Raw genomic sequence first — 16,094 nt, 5'->3', positions numbered from 1 at the left:
TTTCGCATCTAGGTTCATAAGTAATATTTAGCTATATATTTTTTCCTGCAATGTATTTTTTAGTTTTTGGTATCAGATTATCCTGGCTTCATAAAACAATTTAAGAAGTGTTCCTTCCTCCTAAGTGTCTGAACAAGTTTTTACTATTTCTTTCTTAAATGTTTGATAGAATTTGTGACTGAAATCCTCCAGAACTGGAATTTCTTTGTGGGAAGGTTTTTGATAATGAATTCTGATTTGATTATGAATTCAGATTTTCTATTTTTGTGTGTGTCCGTTTTGGTGTCTTGTGTCTTTCAATGGCTTTATTTCATCGACATTGTTGGATTTATTGGCATAAAGTTGTTCATAACTTCTCTTATTATTTATTTAATAGCTCTGGATCTGCAATATTTCCTCTTTCATTCTTGGTATCAGTAATTTATGTTTTCTTTCTCTTTTTTAAATCAGTGTTATAGGGATTTAATAATTTTATTATTTTGTTTTTCACAGAATCCATTTATGGCTTTGTTGATTTTATCCACTGTTTGTTCATTGTTTCATTTTTTAAAATTTTTCATTATTATTATTATTTTATTTATAAATTTCTCTCCGTTCCCCCCAGTTGTCTGTTCTCTGTGTCCATTTGCTGTGTGTTCTTCTCTGTCCACTTCTGTTGTTGTCAGTAGCTCGGGAATCTGTCTCTTTTTTGTTGCACCATCTTGCTGCGTCAGCTCTCCGTGTGTGCAGTGCCATCCCTGGGCAGGCTGAACTTTCTTTTGCACCGGGTGGCTCTCCTTATGGGGCACACTCCTTGTGCATGGGGCTCCCCTACGCGGGGGACACCCCTGCGTGGCACAGCACTCCTTGTGCACATCAGCACTGCACATGGGCCAGCTCCACATGGGTCAAAGAGGCCCAGGGTTTGAACCACAAACCTCCTATGTGGTAGGTGGATGCCCTATCCACTGGGCCAAGTCCGCTTCCCATCCTCCCATATTTATTATTTCCTTTCTTCAGTTATTTTGGATTTAATTTGCTCTTTGCTTTCTTGATTCTTAAGGTAGAAATTTAATCATTGGATCTTAAACCTTTATTCTTTCCTAATACAAGTACTTAAAGCTGTATATTTCCCACTAAACACTACTTTAACTTGTACTTAACAACAGATTTTGATATGCTGAATTTTTATTATTATTCAGTGTGAAAAAATTTCTATTTTTTTCTTGTGATCTCTTCTTTGACCCATGGGCTATTTAGAAGTGTGATAATTAATTTCCAAATATTTGAGAGACATCAGATATCTTAATTTTGTTGATTTCTAATTTAATTCTGTTGTTTTTGGAAAAATACTGTGTAATATTTCAGTCTTTGGAAATGTATTGAGGGTTTTTTTTTTTTATTCCCCAACCTATGGTTTATTGTGGTAAATGATCTATGTGTACCTGAAAAGAGTGTGTATTCTGCAATTGTTGGTTGTAGTGCTATATAAATGTCAATTAGGTCAAGATGTTTGACAGTATTGTTCAAATCTTTTATAATTTTACTTATTTACTTATGTTTGTCTAGATGTTCTATACATACTGAGAGAGGGAGGTTAAAATCTCTAATATGATTGTGAATTTCTCTATTTCCTCCTTTAATTCTGTCGGTTTTTTCTTCATGTATTTTGAAGCTCTATTATTAGATGCATACCCATTTATGGCTGCTGTCTTCCTATTGAACTGAACTTTTGTCATCATGAAATGTACTACTTTATCTCAATTAACGATTCTTGCTTTAACTCTACTTTCTCTGATACTAATATAAGTATACCAGCTTTCCTGTGCTCAGAGTCTTCATGGTATATCTTTGTCTATTCCTTATTTCCTATCTATCCATATCTTTATGTTTAAAGCACATCTCTTGAAGGCCTATAGTTGGGGCTTATATTTTTATCCTTTTAAATGAATGCTTAGTCCATTTATATTTAATGTCATTATTTATATGGTAGGATTTAGGTTTACCATTTTGCTATTTGTTTTTTTTTTTAACCTTCTGTTTTTTTATTCCTCTCCCACTTCCCATCTTCTTTGGGTTAATCAAATATTTTTAGTGCTCATTTAATTATCTATTGGCTTTTTACCTATACCCAATTGCATTTCTAAGTCATTGTTTTAGGGATTACAATATGTGTCCATTACTTATCACAGTCTACTGAGAATAAAATATAGAAACTTTGCAGCAATATAATTCCATTTACTCCCTTCCTTTATACTATGCTGTCATATATTTTACTTCTACATGCATTAAAGATCCCACAATAAAATATTATCATTTTGTTTTTTTTTTTTTTTGGTTAAATGTCTTATAAAGAACTTAAACAAAGACGGTCTTTTATATTTTCCCACATATTTACCATTTCTGGAACTCTTCATTCCTTTTTTATCGGAAATACTTTTTATTTAGAAAAAAACTTTAGCATCTGATGGGAATGGAAACTACTGTTACATTATTTCTATAGGTAACATAAATCCACCTTTTTAACTATGAGGAATTTTACAAACAAAAAATAATAAGATAAACGTATATAATCACCTTTGAGAAGCGACTAATATTTTGTTTCCTTATAATTTTAAAATAATACATGAATATTTAGATGTGAAAACAAATTTTTCTTTAATCACCTTCATCCCATTTTCCTCCCTCTTCCCTTGTCCGGAAAGGTAATCACTGTCATCAACTTGGCATACAAATGTCCAAATCCATTTTTAAAAAATTTATTGAAGTATATCACTCATACACAAACACACATAAACATTAAGTGTGTAGTAAAAGTTGTGAATTTACAAAACAAACATGCATAATATACAGGGTCCCATACGTCACCCCACCACCAACATTTTGCATTGTCGTAAGACATTTTTTACAAATTATGAAAGAATATTGTTAAAATCTTACTAACTATAGTCCTTATCTTACATTTGGTATATTTCCCCCCCAACCTACCCTATTATTATTTTTGAAATATATATTTATGACAGAAGTTGTAAACTTACAAAACAGTTATGCACATCTGCAGAATTCCCATATAATAACCCTCTATCAACAGAGAACATTTGTTACAGATTATAAGATAATATCATCAGACTATTATCAGGTCCATAGGATACATTTGGCACACTTTTTCCCTACTCCCCCTTTATCAACACAGTACATCTTTGGTAGATGCATGAATATTACATTACTGTTAACCACAGTCCATAAGTCACTCCAGTTGTATTTTTCCCATGCTTTTCCACATTCCCACCACTCTGCAATAATGATGTACATCTGCTCTAGCTCACAAAGGACACTCTTGCATCTCTACTATCAACTACAATTCTCATCCATCTCTGGATTTACTGTCCCTAGATTATTCTCGACCTTTCTTTCAGTTGGCATTTACATACCTAGACTACCCTTTTCAGCCACATTCCCATTTATAAACCAGCTGTTACTATAATGTGTTAACATCAATTCTATACATTTCCTCACTTTTACAGTAAAGTTAATGAAAACTTTTACATACATTAAACATCAGTAGTCCATCTCAGTCCTCCTCTTATGTCCTTTAAGAATCTACCACTTACCACCAGATCTTGAAAATATTTTCCTACATTTTCTTCTAGAAGTTTTATGGTTATTGCTTTTTAATTTAGGTTTTTGATCCATTTTGAGTCAATTTTTGTATAAGATTTGAGATAAGGGTCCTCTTTCCTTCTTTTGGCTATGGAAATCCAGTTCTCCCAGCACCATTTGTTGAATAGACTGTTCTGCCCCAGCTAGGTGGCTTTGACAGGCTTATCAAAAATCACAACCATAGACGTGAGGGTCTGTTTCTGAACTATCAGTTCGGTTCCATTGGTCTATATGTCTGTCTTTATACCAGTACCATGCTGTTTTATTCACTGTAGCTAGGTAATATGATTTAAAATCCAGAAGTGAGCCTCCTACAAATTCACTTTTCCTTTTTAAGATGTCTCTGGCTCTTCGGGACCCCTTACCCTTCCAAATAAATTTGATAATCCTGTTTTCCATTTATTTTTTTTAAATGTTGATGAATTTTTTATCAGGATAGCATTGAATCTGTATATCAATTTGGGTAGAATTGACATCTTAGTGATATTTAGTCTTTCAATCTGTGAGCATGAATGTTCTTCCAGTTATTTAGGTCTTCTTTACATTTCTTTTAACAATGAGTTGTAGTTTTGGGAATACCAGTGCTTTACATAGTTTGCTAAGTTTATTCCTAAATATTAGATTCTTTTAGTCACTATTGTAAATGGAATTCCCGCCCCCCCGACTTCCTCCTCAAATTGCACATTACTAGTGCCTTGTAAAGCCTATTTCATCTGATATAAGTATAGCTACTATTTTTGTTGTTGTTGTTACTGTATGTGTGGAATATCTTTTTCCAGCCTTTTACTTTCAATCTATTGGTATCTACGTTATGCAAGGTGAGTCTTTTGCAGATACCATATAGGTGGCTCATATTTTCTTATCCATTCTGCCAGTCTGTGTCTTTTGATTGGGGAGTTTAATCCATTAACATTCAATATTATTACTGTAAAGACAGTTATTTCATTCATTTTGACCTTTGGGTTTTATCTGTCATATTTTATTTTCACCACTTTTTTGACAGTTTTAGTTATTTTTACTGGTAAAATCTTCAATTTTAGACTCTCTTCCAAGCCTTTCCCTGTCTTTTCTTCTCGGACTGTAGCACACCCTTTAGTATATCCTGCAAAGCTGGTCTTTGGTTACAGACTCTCTCAGGTTCTTTTTATCTGTGAATATTCTAAACTCACCCTCATTTTTGAAAGACAGTCTTGTCAGATATAAGATTCTTGGCTGGAAGTTTTTCTCTTGCAGTATCTCATATATATCATACCACTGTCATCTTGCCCCCAGGATTTCTTTTTTTTTCCTCCATGCTGACAAGTTTTTATTCAATGGAAAAATATGGAACATTTCATGAATTTGCGTGTCATCCTGTGCAGGGGCCATGCTAATCTTCTCTGTATCATTCCAATTTTAGTATATGTGCTGCCAAAGCGAGCACTGCCCCCCCAGGATTTCTGATGAGAAAACAGCACTTAATCTTATTGAGTATTCCTTACATGTTATGCACTGCTCTACTCTTGCTATTCTCAGAATTCTCTCTTTGTCTTTGGCATTTGACATTCTGATTAGTACGTGTCTCAGAGTTGGCCTATTCAGATTTATTTGGATGGGAGTACATTGTGCTTCTTGGAACCCTATCTATATCCTTCAGTAGGGTTGGGAAATTTTCTGCCACTATTTCTTTGAATATTCCTTCTGCCCTTTTTCCTTTCTCTTCTCCTTCTGGGACACTCATGATACACATGTTTGCATGTTTCTTGCTGTCATTTAGTTCCCTGAGACCTTGTTCAATTTTTCCATTATTTTCTTCATCTGTTCTTTTGTATGTTTGCTTTTAGAGGCCATTTCTTCAAGCCCACCAATTCTTTCTTCTGCCTCATCAAATCTGTTATTATGATTCCAATGGATTTTTTATTTCATTTATTGATCTTTCATTTCCATAATATCTGCTATTTTTCTATGTAGGTTTTCAAATTCTTCTTTGTGCTAATCCAATGTCTTCTTAATAATCCTTAATCTCTTTAGCCATCTCATTGAATTTATTAAGGAGATTTGTTTGAACATCTATGCTTAGTTGTCTCAACTCCTTTATGTCATCTGGAGGGTTATTGTTTTCCTTTAACTGGGCCATACTTTCCTATTTCTTGGTGTGGATTGTAATTTTTTTGGTGTCTTGGCATCTGGCTTACTAGAGTATTTATTCTGGGTGCAGTTTCTCTCTTTAGTTTAGGGCTTTCTTGACCTTTCTCTCTTGCTGGTTGTGTAATAGGCACCAAGGATGTAGTTGGTGCTGTAAGCTGTGGAGGTTCAAGCTGCCCTCATTGCCCCAGGGACCGATGAAGCGTCTCCCAATTTTCTCTTTTGCCAGGGGTAGGGACAGAGCCACAGCTGTGTGTAATAATCCAAGTCATGCAGGACTAGATTGTTGTTGCCAAGAAAGACTGATGAAGCTTCACACCCTTTTCTCCCTTGCTTGGGGTGGAGATGGAGCTGCAGGTGTGGGCAGCAATCTATGCCATGCAGGTCCAAAATGACTGCAGTAGCCCTGGTAAAATTCCAAATATTCAGTCTGTGCCAGCTGAATGCACCTGCAGTTACCCAGAGAGGCTGGTGCAGGGCCCGCCAGCTTCCTTCCTGCTAGAGGTGGGGCTGAGGCCTAGGCTAGGGCTGCAGGCTGATCTTGGTAAAGAAGCTGGTCCCTACTGTCACTGTGATTTTCAGTGGCCCCACTTCCCCTCATGCCGGGGGTGAAGTAAAAATGGTGGTTATAGGCCTCTTTTTGACTTGGACAGGTTCAAATTTTAGCTGTTCTTAGGGTTACATTTTAGCCAGCTTGATTTTACTAATCAGTAACTGAAGTTGGTGGCCAACTGTCTCTTCCTCCCCTGTGTTTGGGAAATGGAGCTTCCAATTCCAGCCCCAGAACAGCTCCTGAGACAACTTGCGCCACCAGAGTAGTGTGATCACTGGCCTGCACAGCATGGCCTGTAAGGGTGCAGGTCCCCCCAGCTTCCTCCCTGTTGGAGATGGGGCTGTGGCTTAGGCTAGAGCTGCAATCTGAATTGGATGGAAAGAAGCCTGTCCCTTTGAGCACTGTGATTTTTCAGTCCACCCCACTTCCCCTTGTGCCAGTGGCAGAGTGAAAGTGGTGGCTCCTGGCCTCTTTCTGACTTGGACTGGTTCAAATTTTAGCTGTTCTTAGGATTATACTTTAACCCACCGAATTTACTAATCAGTAGCTGAAGTTGGTCCCCAACTGTCTCTTCCTCCTCCGTTTTTGGGAAGTGGAGCTTCCAATTCCAGCTGCGGAACAGCTCTGGAGTCAGCCTGTGCCACCAGTGGAGGATGGGCACCGGCCTCCGGGGCATGGAGCAGCCTACTTACGAGTCTTCTCTGCAGATGGGCAGCCTCCTCCTTCCATTCCTAACAGGATGTGGCAGGATGCTCTCCTGGGCTCCTGGAACCCCCAAACAGGTGCTTTAGATAGCTCTGGGTGATTATTAACTACCCTGTAGCATGAGCTGGCTTTAGGAACTTCTTAATTCTGCCACCATCTTGCTGGTTGTCACCAAATCCATTTTTATATCTTTACATACAAATCTGTATTCATAACCAAAATACAACACTAATGTTTTTATTCAAATTAAAGAAGTCATTACATAATGTGTATCATCTGCCCCTTGATTATTTTTTTTAAGATTTATTTTTTATTTATTTCTCTCCCCTCCCCCCCCGAGTTGTCTGCTCTCTGTGTCCATTCACTGTGTGTTCTTCTGTGTCACTTGTATTCTTGTCAGTGGTACTCGAAATCTGTGTCTCATTTTGTTGCGTCATCTTGCTGCATCAGCTCTCCATGTGTGCGGCACCACTCCTGGGCAGGCTGCACTTATTTTGTGCTGGGTAACTCTCCTTACAAGTGCACTTCTTGCATGTGGGGCTCTCCTACACAGGGGACACCCCTGCGTGGCACAGCACTCCTTGCGAGCATCAGCACTGCATGTGGGCCAGCTCCACACGGGTCAAGGAGGCCCGGGGTTTGAACCGTGGACCTCCCATGCGGTAGGCGGATGCCCTATCTGTTGGGCCAAATCTGCTTCCCCCCTTGATTATTATTTTCACTTAACATCATGGTTTTGAGATTTTCCCCTATTAGTTTATATATTAATATGTATGCATATATATATATCATATTGTTCTTTAATTGTATGCTATTCCATTATATAAATATAATGCATTTTATTCAATCATTGTCTTAATTATAAGCCTTTCAGTTCCTCTCCCATGTGCTAGAAAGTGTTAATTCTTATGGAAGGAAGGTCTTGTATTTTTGAGGCATTCATATGATTTTTAATCAGTATGCATTTTCTGATGCCTAATGTGTTGTGATTTCTCCCTGAAAGCTTTCCCACATTTTCTATGTAATAAGGCTTCTCACCTGTGTGTTCTCACATGAAAAGCAAGGGTTGAGAATTGAAGAGGCTTTCCCACACTAATTATACCCATAGAGTTTCTCACCTGTATGACTTCTTTTCATATGTACAGTAAGAGATGAGCTTTGAGAGAATGCTTTCCCACATACCTTATATTCATAAGGTTTATCACTTGTATGAATTCTTACATGTACAATAAATGATGACACTTGAGAGAAAGGTTTTCCACATGTACTACATTCAAAAGATTTCTCTCCTTTATGAATGTTATGATGTTTAATGAGATATTGCTTCTGGCCAAGGACTGTTCCATATTCATTATATTTAAAGGGTTTCTCTCCATTATGAATTTTCTCATGCTTTGTGAGGTTTGATTTGCTGTTGAAGGTTTTCCGACATTCTTTACATGTGTAGGGTTTTTTTTTTCTAGTAGCATTTTCTGGTATTGCATGACGCTTGATTTCTGAATAAAAGCTCTCTTACAGTTGTTGCATCCAAAAGGTTTCTCTCTTTTATGAATTTTCTTTCATACTAGAAAGGTGTTCCAGTAAGGTGTTCTGACTAAAGGCTTTTCCACATTTGTTATATTTGTAAAGGTTTTCTCCAGAGTGAACAATATGATGCTTAATCTGGTATTGCTTCTGGCGGAAGGTTTTCCCACATTCCTTATATGGATAAAACTTTTTTTCAATATGAAATTTTCTGGTGACTTATGAAGTTTGACATCTGAATGGAAGATTTTCCATATTCAAAGGCTTACAGGGAAGCAGATTTGGCTAAACTGATAGAGCGTCTGCCTACCACATGGGAGGTCCAGGGTTCAAACCCAGAGTCTCCTGACCTGTGTAGTGAGCTGGCCCATGCACAGTGCTGATGCATGCAAGGAGTGCCCTGCCATGCAGGGGTGTCCCCCATGTAGGGGAGCCCCATGTGCAAGGAGTGTGCCCCATATGGAGAGCTGTCTTATGCAAAAAAAGTACAGCCTGTCCAGGAGTGGCGCCACACACACTGAGAGCTGACGTAGCAAGAAGATGCAACAAAAAAAGAGACACAGATTCCCAGTGCCACTGACAAGAATGCAAGCAGACACAGAAGAACACACAGTGAATGGACACAGAGAGCAGACAACTGGGTGGGTAGGGGGGAGGGGAAATAAATAAATAAAAAATAAATCTTAAAAAAAAAAAAAGAAAAAAGGCTTACATTTCTCATGTTCTATGAGGTTTTGCTTTTGGCTAAATGGTTGTGCAAACGTGTTACATTCACTGAGTTTCTCCACAGTATGAATTTTCTCATATTCAATTAGTTTTAATAACTTGCTGAAGGTTTTCTAATATTCCTTACATGTACAGGGTCCCTCTGCTGCATGATTTCTCTAGTGTCTAATAATATGTAGCATGTGAATATAAGCATTACCACTTTGGCAAAGTTCATAGGTTTCTCTCTAATGTGTATTCTCAGATATTTGATGAGGTTTTATTTTTGGACCCCCTTTTTTTTTTAAAGATTTATTATTTATTTATTTCTCTCCCCTTACCCCCCACCCCCAGTTGTCTGCTCTCTGTGTCCATTCATTGTGTGTTCTTCTGTGTCCGCTTGTATTCTTGTCAGTGGCACTGGGAATCTGTGTCTTTTTGTTGTGTCATCTTGTTGCGTCAGCTCTCCATGTGTGTGGTGCCACTCCTGGGCAGGCTGCATTTTTCTGGTGCTGGGCAGCTCTTCTTACGGGGTGCACTCCTTGTGTGTGGGGCTCCCCTTCGCGGGGGACACCCCTGTGTGGCAGGGCACTCCTTGTGCGCATCAGCACTGCGTATGGGCCAGCTCATCACACGGGTCAGAAGGCCCAGGGTTTGAACCCTGGACCTCCTATGTGGTAGGTGGATGCTCTATCTGTTGCACCAAATCCACTTCCCTGGACCCTTTTTTAATGTAGATTTCACTTAAAGTGAGTTACCACAATAGAGAATGAGCTATAATATACTTACTGTAGTCACAGTGTTTCTTTCTTATATAGTTCCTTCATGATAAAAGAAGTCCAAATTAAGTTTCCAACTCTTTTCAAGTGAATTCCATTCCTCTAGGCCTTGTCCTGGAGAAACAATGTCTGAACTCAGGGAAATATTTTTCCAACTTACTTATATTCACTGCCTTTTTCCTCTGTATTTCTTGGAGCTAGATACAATTTGACTGACAGTACTTTCAGTTGCTTCTCTATCTGCTTATTAACATCCTCAGGCTTCTTTGATGGACAGAGATACAAATGTCAGCTCAGTGTTTCATCCTCTCACTGTATCCAGGGTGACCTAGCACCTCCAGCAGTCTCCTGGGCACAGCAGTTTCAGTTATGGTGGCCAGACTCAGGCTTGAAGGCTGGGAAGAATCTCCATTATTTTTTAAAAGTCTGAAAGTCTCTCTGGTGCCATTTTCCTTCAGTCTGAAAAACTTCCCTTAACATTTCCTGTACTGCAGGTCTGTTGGTGGATATTCTCAGTTTTCATTTATCTGAAAATGTTTTCATTTCATTTTTATTTTTTGAAGGGTAGTTTTGCTGGATATAGAATTCTAGACTGGCAATATATTTTTTCTTTTGGCACTTTAAAGTTGTCATCCCACTGTCTTTTGACCTCTGTGTTCCCGATGAGATGTCAGTTATCATTTGCCTTAGTGTTTCCCTGTATATAATCTGAATGTAATCTGTATGCAATGTCTTTTTTTCTGTCTGCTTTTGAGATATTTCTTCAAATGTTTTTTCTTCCCCTTTCTGACTTTTCCAGTGAAGTGGACATTTGCATTTTTTTAAAAATTGCTCTACCTCCAAAATCCCATTTTATGTTTGGGGAATTCTCCATCCTATGAGTATAGGAATGAGTCGAAGCTCATCTTCCAGTATGGAAATCACAAATGCCAATCACACAATTTCTCAGCATCTCTGACACCAAAGACAGGGTCACATGCTGTAGGACATGAACACATGACAAGGGCACAGCCAATCAGATGCACTGGGGACTTCGGTTCAAAGATGTAGAGCCACCAAAGAATCCATTCTGGTAGCAGAAGTGGTAGCAGCCAATTTAATTTCTGGGTCAGCAGTGGGGCTTGATTTGGTGCTGGCAGTAGTGGGGAATGAGTCATGGTGTCCATTGTTCAGCAGTAGCAGCTACCTGAAATTTATTGTCAATAAATTCTTTTTTATATTGAAGACAGCCAGAATTGGTTTTTGTTGATTATAACTGAAGACCTTGAATTGTCCACCCAGTGATGTTAATACCAGTACTCTCAGATAAGGAAAGGGGACTGGGGATCTTGTTAGACAAACCTAAAACAACCCTTGCCTTATTGGGGAGCTGCCCAGTCTTTAAGTCTGTTTCCTTTGGATATGGCCTTCATTTTCCCTTCCAGATCCCTCCTCCTCATCACTTGCACTTTGGCCAAAGATTGAACTGAATTTCCCAAAGTGTCATGCCCTCTCCTTCCTCCCTGGCTTAGCAGCTGTTACATGTCCTCTCCCTGGAATGCAGTTATCATTTCTCCTCTAAACTGCTGACATGGCCTCCTAATTGGTCTCTCCTTCTGCATCCCCTCTGGCTGATGGCCAATGCATTCTTCATACAACAGCGAGAGTGATTTTTTTCTCAAAACGCCTGTCTGATCATGTCACTGCTCAGCTTAAAATCCTTCAAAGCCTTTCCAATAATCTTTGGATAAAGACCAAATTCCTTAACATGACCCCCCAGGCCCTGCATAGTCTGGCTCCTGCCTACCATTTCAGCTTTAGTGGGAGATATTATGGAGGTGAAAGTCCAGGATTGAGTTGATATAGTTTGAAGTGAATAAGAGAAGAGTCAAAGATGACACCTAGATTTCTGGTTGGGGCAGATATAGTGAAGTGCCTTAGTTTCTTAATCTCTAACATCTCAAGAGAGTACATAAGTCAGCCTCAAGTCCTCTTTTGAACAGGGAGCTGAAGGCTCATCTACCTACCACCCTCCTAAGCACTCACATTTCAATCTCATATTCAACTATTTGACCAGGTAAGCAGATGCTTTGGGTTTGAGCCTTAACTCTACCTTTTATTTGCTATGCTCTTGGCCTAGGTACATTCCCTCTTAAATCCTTTATCATCTGTCAAGCAGGACTAATGTTTCCTTTTTTTGTAAGGAATTATTATTATGAGTAGCAAATTTGAGGCATATAACTGGCTCACGTTGTGATATAATTGGAGAGGACCATCTCCTATGAGTCTCAGTAGTAGAATCCATCTGCCTTTTAGAAAAATCACTCTAGTGTTTAGGTGGAAGATGTATTAGAAATGGGTTTTTAGGAAGTGGATTTGGCTCAACTGACAGAGCATCCGCCTACCACATGGGAGGTCCGGGGTCCGTTCCCCAGGGCCTCCAGACCCATGTGGTGAGCTGGCCCAAGCACAGTGCTGATATGCACAAGGAGTGCCGTGCCATGCAGGGGTGTCCTCCACATACGGGAACCCCACATGCAAGGAGTGTGCCCTGTAAGGAGAGCTGCCCTGTGCAAAAAAACTGTAGCCCGCCCAGGAGCGGCACCACATACGCGGAGAGCTGACGCAGCAAGATGACGCAACCAAAAGAGACACAGAATACAAGTGGACACAGAAGAACACACAGCAAATGGACACAGAGAGCAGACAACTGGCGGGGGGCGGGGGGCGAGTGGAGAGAAATAAATAAAAAATAAATCTTTAAAAAAAACAAAAACCTATACTCTAGGTTAAAAAAAAAAAAAAAGAAATGGGTTGAGACAGGAAGGAAGGAGCTCTTCAGTCCTCTTAACCATCACTCCTGCATGGAGGATGGAGCAAACAGATCCTGCCCCCAACCTCTGAGTCTTCCTGCCCCCAGGTGGTTCCTCAGCAGGTGCTACTGGCTCTGCCTCCAGATACATCTGAGCCCCTTTACTTCTTCTGTTTCTGCTGCCACCACCCTGGTCCAAACTAGCAACCACTCTGTCTTGGCTGCTGCAAATAGAGGGGTTCGCGCCTCTCCTCTTATGTCACCCCAAGTTGTCTCTAGCCAACAGCCAGAGTGACCTTTAAAAATGTAACACAGGGAGCCAGCATAGTTCAGCAGTTGAGCGCCTGCTTTGCGTACATGAGGTCCTGGGTTTAATCCTTGGTATCTCCTTAAAAAAAAAAAAGTAAAACAGATACTGTTACATACCTAAACTCTCCACTGGCTCCCCAACTCTTCTCGCCCACCACAATGCTCTGAATGATCTGGCTCTTAGGAGGCTCATCTCTCACTCCTGCCCTGTTCACCAAAATCCAGGTACTTAGTCCTTGCTCCTGTGCTTCTGTCCCCAGTTAATATCGGACTCAATAATGAAAGCTTCTGTACTTGCTGCTCCTTCTGCCTGAAGCCCCTCCTCCAACTCTTTTTTTAGAAGGTACCAAGGATCAAACCTGGGACCTCCCACATGCAAAGCAGGCGCTTAACCACTTGAGCTACATCTGCTCCTTCCCCTAACTCTTCACATCACTGGTTTCATATCTGCAGGGCTCAGCCCAAACTGAAGAGCCTTTCCTTAAGTACACTCACCTCAGCCACTTTTTATTTCATTATTGTTTTAATTCTTTCATAATCACTACTATCTGAAATGGATTGTTTATATTTATAGAGTTCTCAACATTACTATTTTTACACTTCTAACTTCTATTAATTTTGATTGTACAAATAATACATAAGTACACTGTCAATAGAGCTGGACAGGTAAAGCAAAAATACCCTTCTTAACTCCTCTTCCCCCAGCCTAGATTCCTCACTGCAATGAAAGCTCTATTTATCCTGTCGACCACTGATTCACAAGCTCCTTGAACCATGCTTGGCACATAGTGGGTCTTTAAGAAAAAGTTGTTTCAGCACCCCTTCGTGATAAACACCCAGAAAACTAGGAATAGAAGGAGAGTCCCTCAATATGAAAAAACCCACAGCTAATATTGGACTCAATAATGAAATACTGAAAGCTTCCCCCCTAAGATCAGGAAGAAGACAAGGGACAAGGATGTCCACTTTTACCACTGCTATTCAACATCATACTTGAGGTTCTAGCCGGAATAATTAGGCAAGAAAAAGAGATGAAAAAGCATCTAAAATAGAAAGGAAAAAGTAAAACTATCTCTCTTCACAGATGACATGATCCTATATATCGAAAATCCCAAAGAATCCACAAGAAAGCTACTAGAAGTTAATAAATGAATTCAGCAAAATTACAGTATACAAGATCAACATGCAAAAAATCTGTTGTGTTTTTATATACCAGCAATGAACACCCTAAAAAAGAAAATTAAGAAATAACTCCATTTATAATAGCATCTAAAAAATAAAATACTTAGCAATAAGTTTAAACAAGGAGATGAAAGACTTGCACACTTTAAAACTACCAAACATCATTGAAAGAAATTAGGGAAGACCTAAATAAATTGCAAAACATTCCATGTTCATGGGTTGGAAGACTAAATATTGTTAAATGATTTACAGATTTGGTGCAATCCTGATAAAAATTCTAACAGTCTTCTTCACAGAAATGGAAAAGCCAATCATCAGATTCATATGGAAGAATAAGGGGACTGAAATAGCCAAAACCATTTTGAAAAAGAAGAACAAAGTTGGAGCACTCACACTTCCTGATTTCAAAACCTATTACACAAAAAGTAAAAATAAAAAAAAGCCAATTACAAAGCTACTGCATTCAAAGCATTGTAGTATGGACATCAGGACAGACATATAGACCCATGGAATAAAATTGAGGTTCAGCAATAAACCTTCACACCTATGGCCAATTAATTTTTGACCAGATGTCAAGAGAGACCACTCAATGGGGAAAAATAATCTCTTCAATAAATGACGCTGGAAAACTGGATATCCATGTACAAAAGAACAAAAGTGGATGCCTACTTCATACCATATGCAAAAATTAACTAAAAATGGATCAAAAACCTAAATATAAGAAACAAAAACTATGAAGCTCCTAGAAGAAACATAAAACAATATCTTTAGAACTTTGTATTAGGCAATGGATTCTTAGCTATGACACACCAAAAGCATGAGCAACAAAAGAAGAAAATAGATTTAAATTGGACTTCATAAAAATAAAAAAAAAACCTTTTGTTCATCAAAGGACATTATCAGAAAGTAAAAAGACAACCTACAGAATGGGAGAAAATATTTAGAAATCATATATCTGATAGGACTTAATATTAAGAATATATAAAGAATTCCTACAATTCAACACAAAAATACCAACAACCCAATTGAAAAATGGGCCTAAGACTTGAATAGACATTCCTTCAGAGAAGAAACACAAATGGCTAATAAGCACGTGAAAAGATGCTCAACATCATTAGCCATTAGAGAAAAGCAAATCAAAATCGTCATGAGATACCACTTCATACCACCCTAATGGCTATTATTAAAAATTCAGAAAATAACAAGCTCTGGTGAGGATGTGGAGAAATAGGAACCCTCGTGCACTGTTGGTGGGAGAGCAACATGGTACGCTTGCTGTAGAAAATGGTTTGGTGGTTCCTCAGAAAGTTAAGTTTAGAATTACCATATTACCCAGAAATTCTACTCCTAGGTATAGACCCAAAGATGAAAGCAGGGTGCTCACTTTGGCAGCACATATACTAAAACTGGAACAATACAAAGAAGATTAGCATGGTCCCTGCGCAAGGATGGCATGAAAATATGTGAAGTTTTCCATATTTTTTATTGGTGTCCTTGATGAGCCATATGTAGAAAATGGGGGAAGGTATGTATTTATATAAAATCCCTGTTGCAAATGATAAAATTTCTTAGAATGGTTTGGAAAGCTGGTAATACAAAGCAATATTTTGCAGTTGTATGTTACACAGAGGCCATATCCCTGTATATAACCAAATTCAGAGATGAATGAAGGTATCACTCTTCTGCAATAAAATGAATGACCTAGTTTTTGTTTCCTGTATGTTACCATTTCAAATAAAAATTGTGAAAATTTAAAAAAAAGAAAAAATTGAAAGGAAGGATG

At 38.6% G+C, this 16,094-nt stretch overlaps 2 non-coding genes across 2 annotated transcripts; one reads left to right on the top strand and one right to left on the bottom strand.

Moving 5' to 3' along the window:
* Positions 1 to 4,956: 4,956 nt before the first annotated feature.
* Positions 4,957 to 5,062, bottom strand: LOC111763096 (U6 spliceosomal RNA). Its single transcript, XR_002796036.1, has one exon. It is a non-coding gene; the product is annotated as a U6 spliceosomal RNA (small nuclear RNA).
* A 10,625-nt stretch (positions 5,063 to 15,687) lies between these two features.
* On the top strand, positions 15,688 to 15,794 carry LOC111763097 (U6 spliceosomal RNA). The gene has a single exon (XR_002796037.1). It is a non-coding gene; the product is annotated as a U6 spliceosomal RNA (small nuclear RNA).
* The last annotated feature ends 300 nt before the right edge of the window (positions 15,795 to 16,094 follow it).

The sequence above is a fragment of the Dasypus novemcinctus genome, chromosome 10, assembly GCF_030445035.2.
Source record: "Dasypus novemcinctus isolate mDasNov1 chromosome 10, mDasNov1.1.hap2, whole genome shotgun sequence".
NCBI classification, from domain to species: Eukaryota; Metazoa; Chordata; class Mammalia; order Cingulata; family Dasypodidae; genus Dasypus; species Dasypus novemcinctus.
This window is presented reverse-complemented; position numbering and strand designations above follow the sequence as displayed.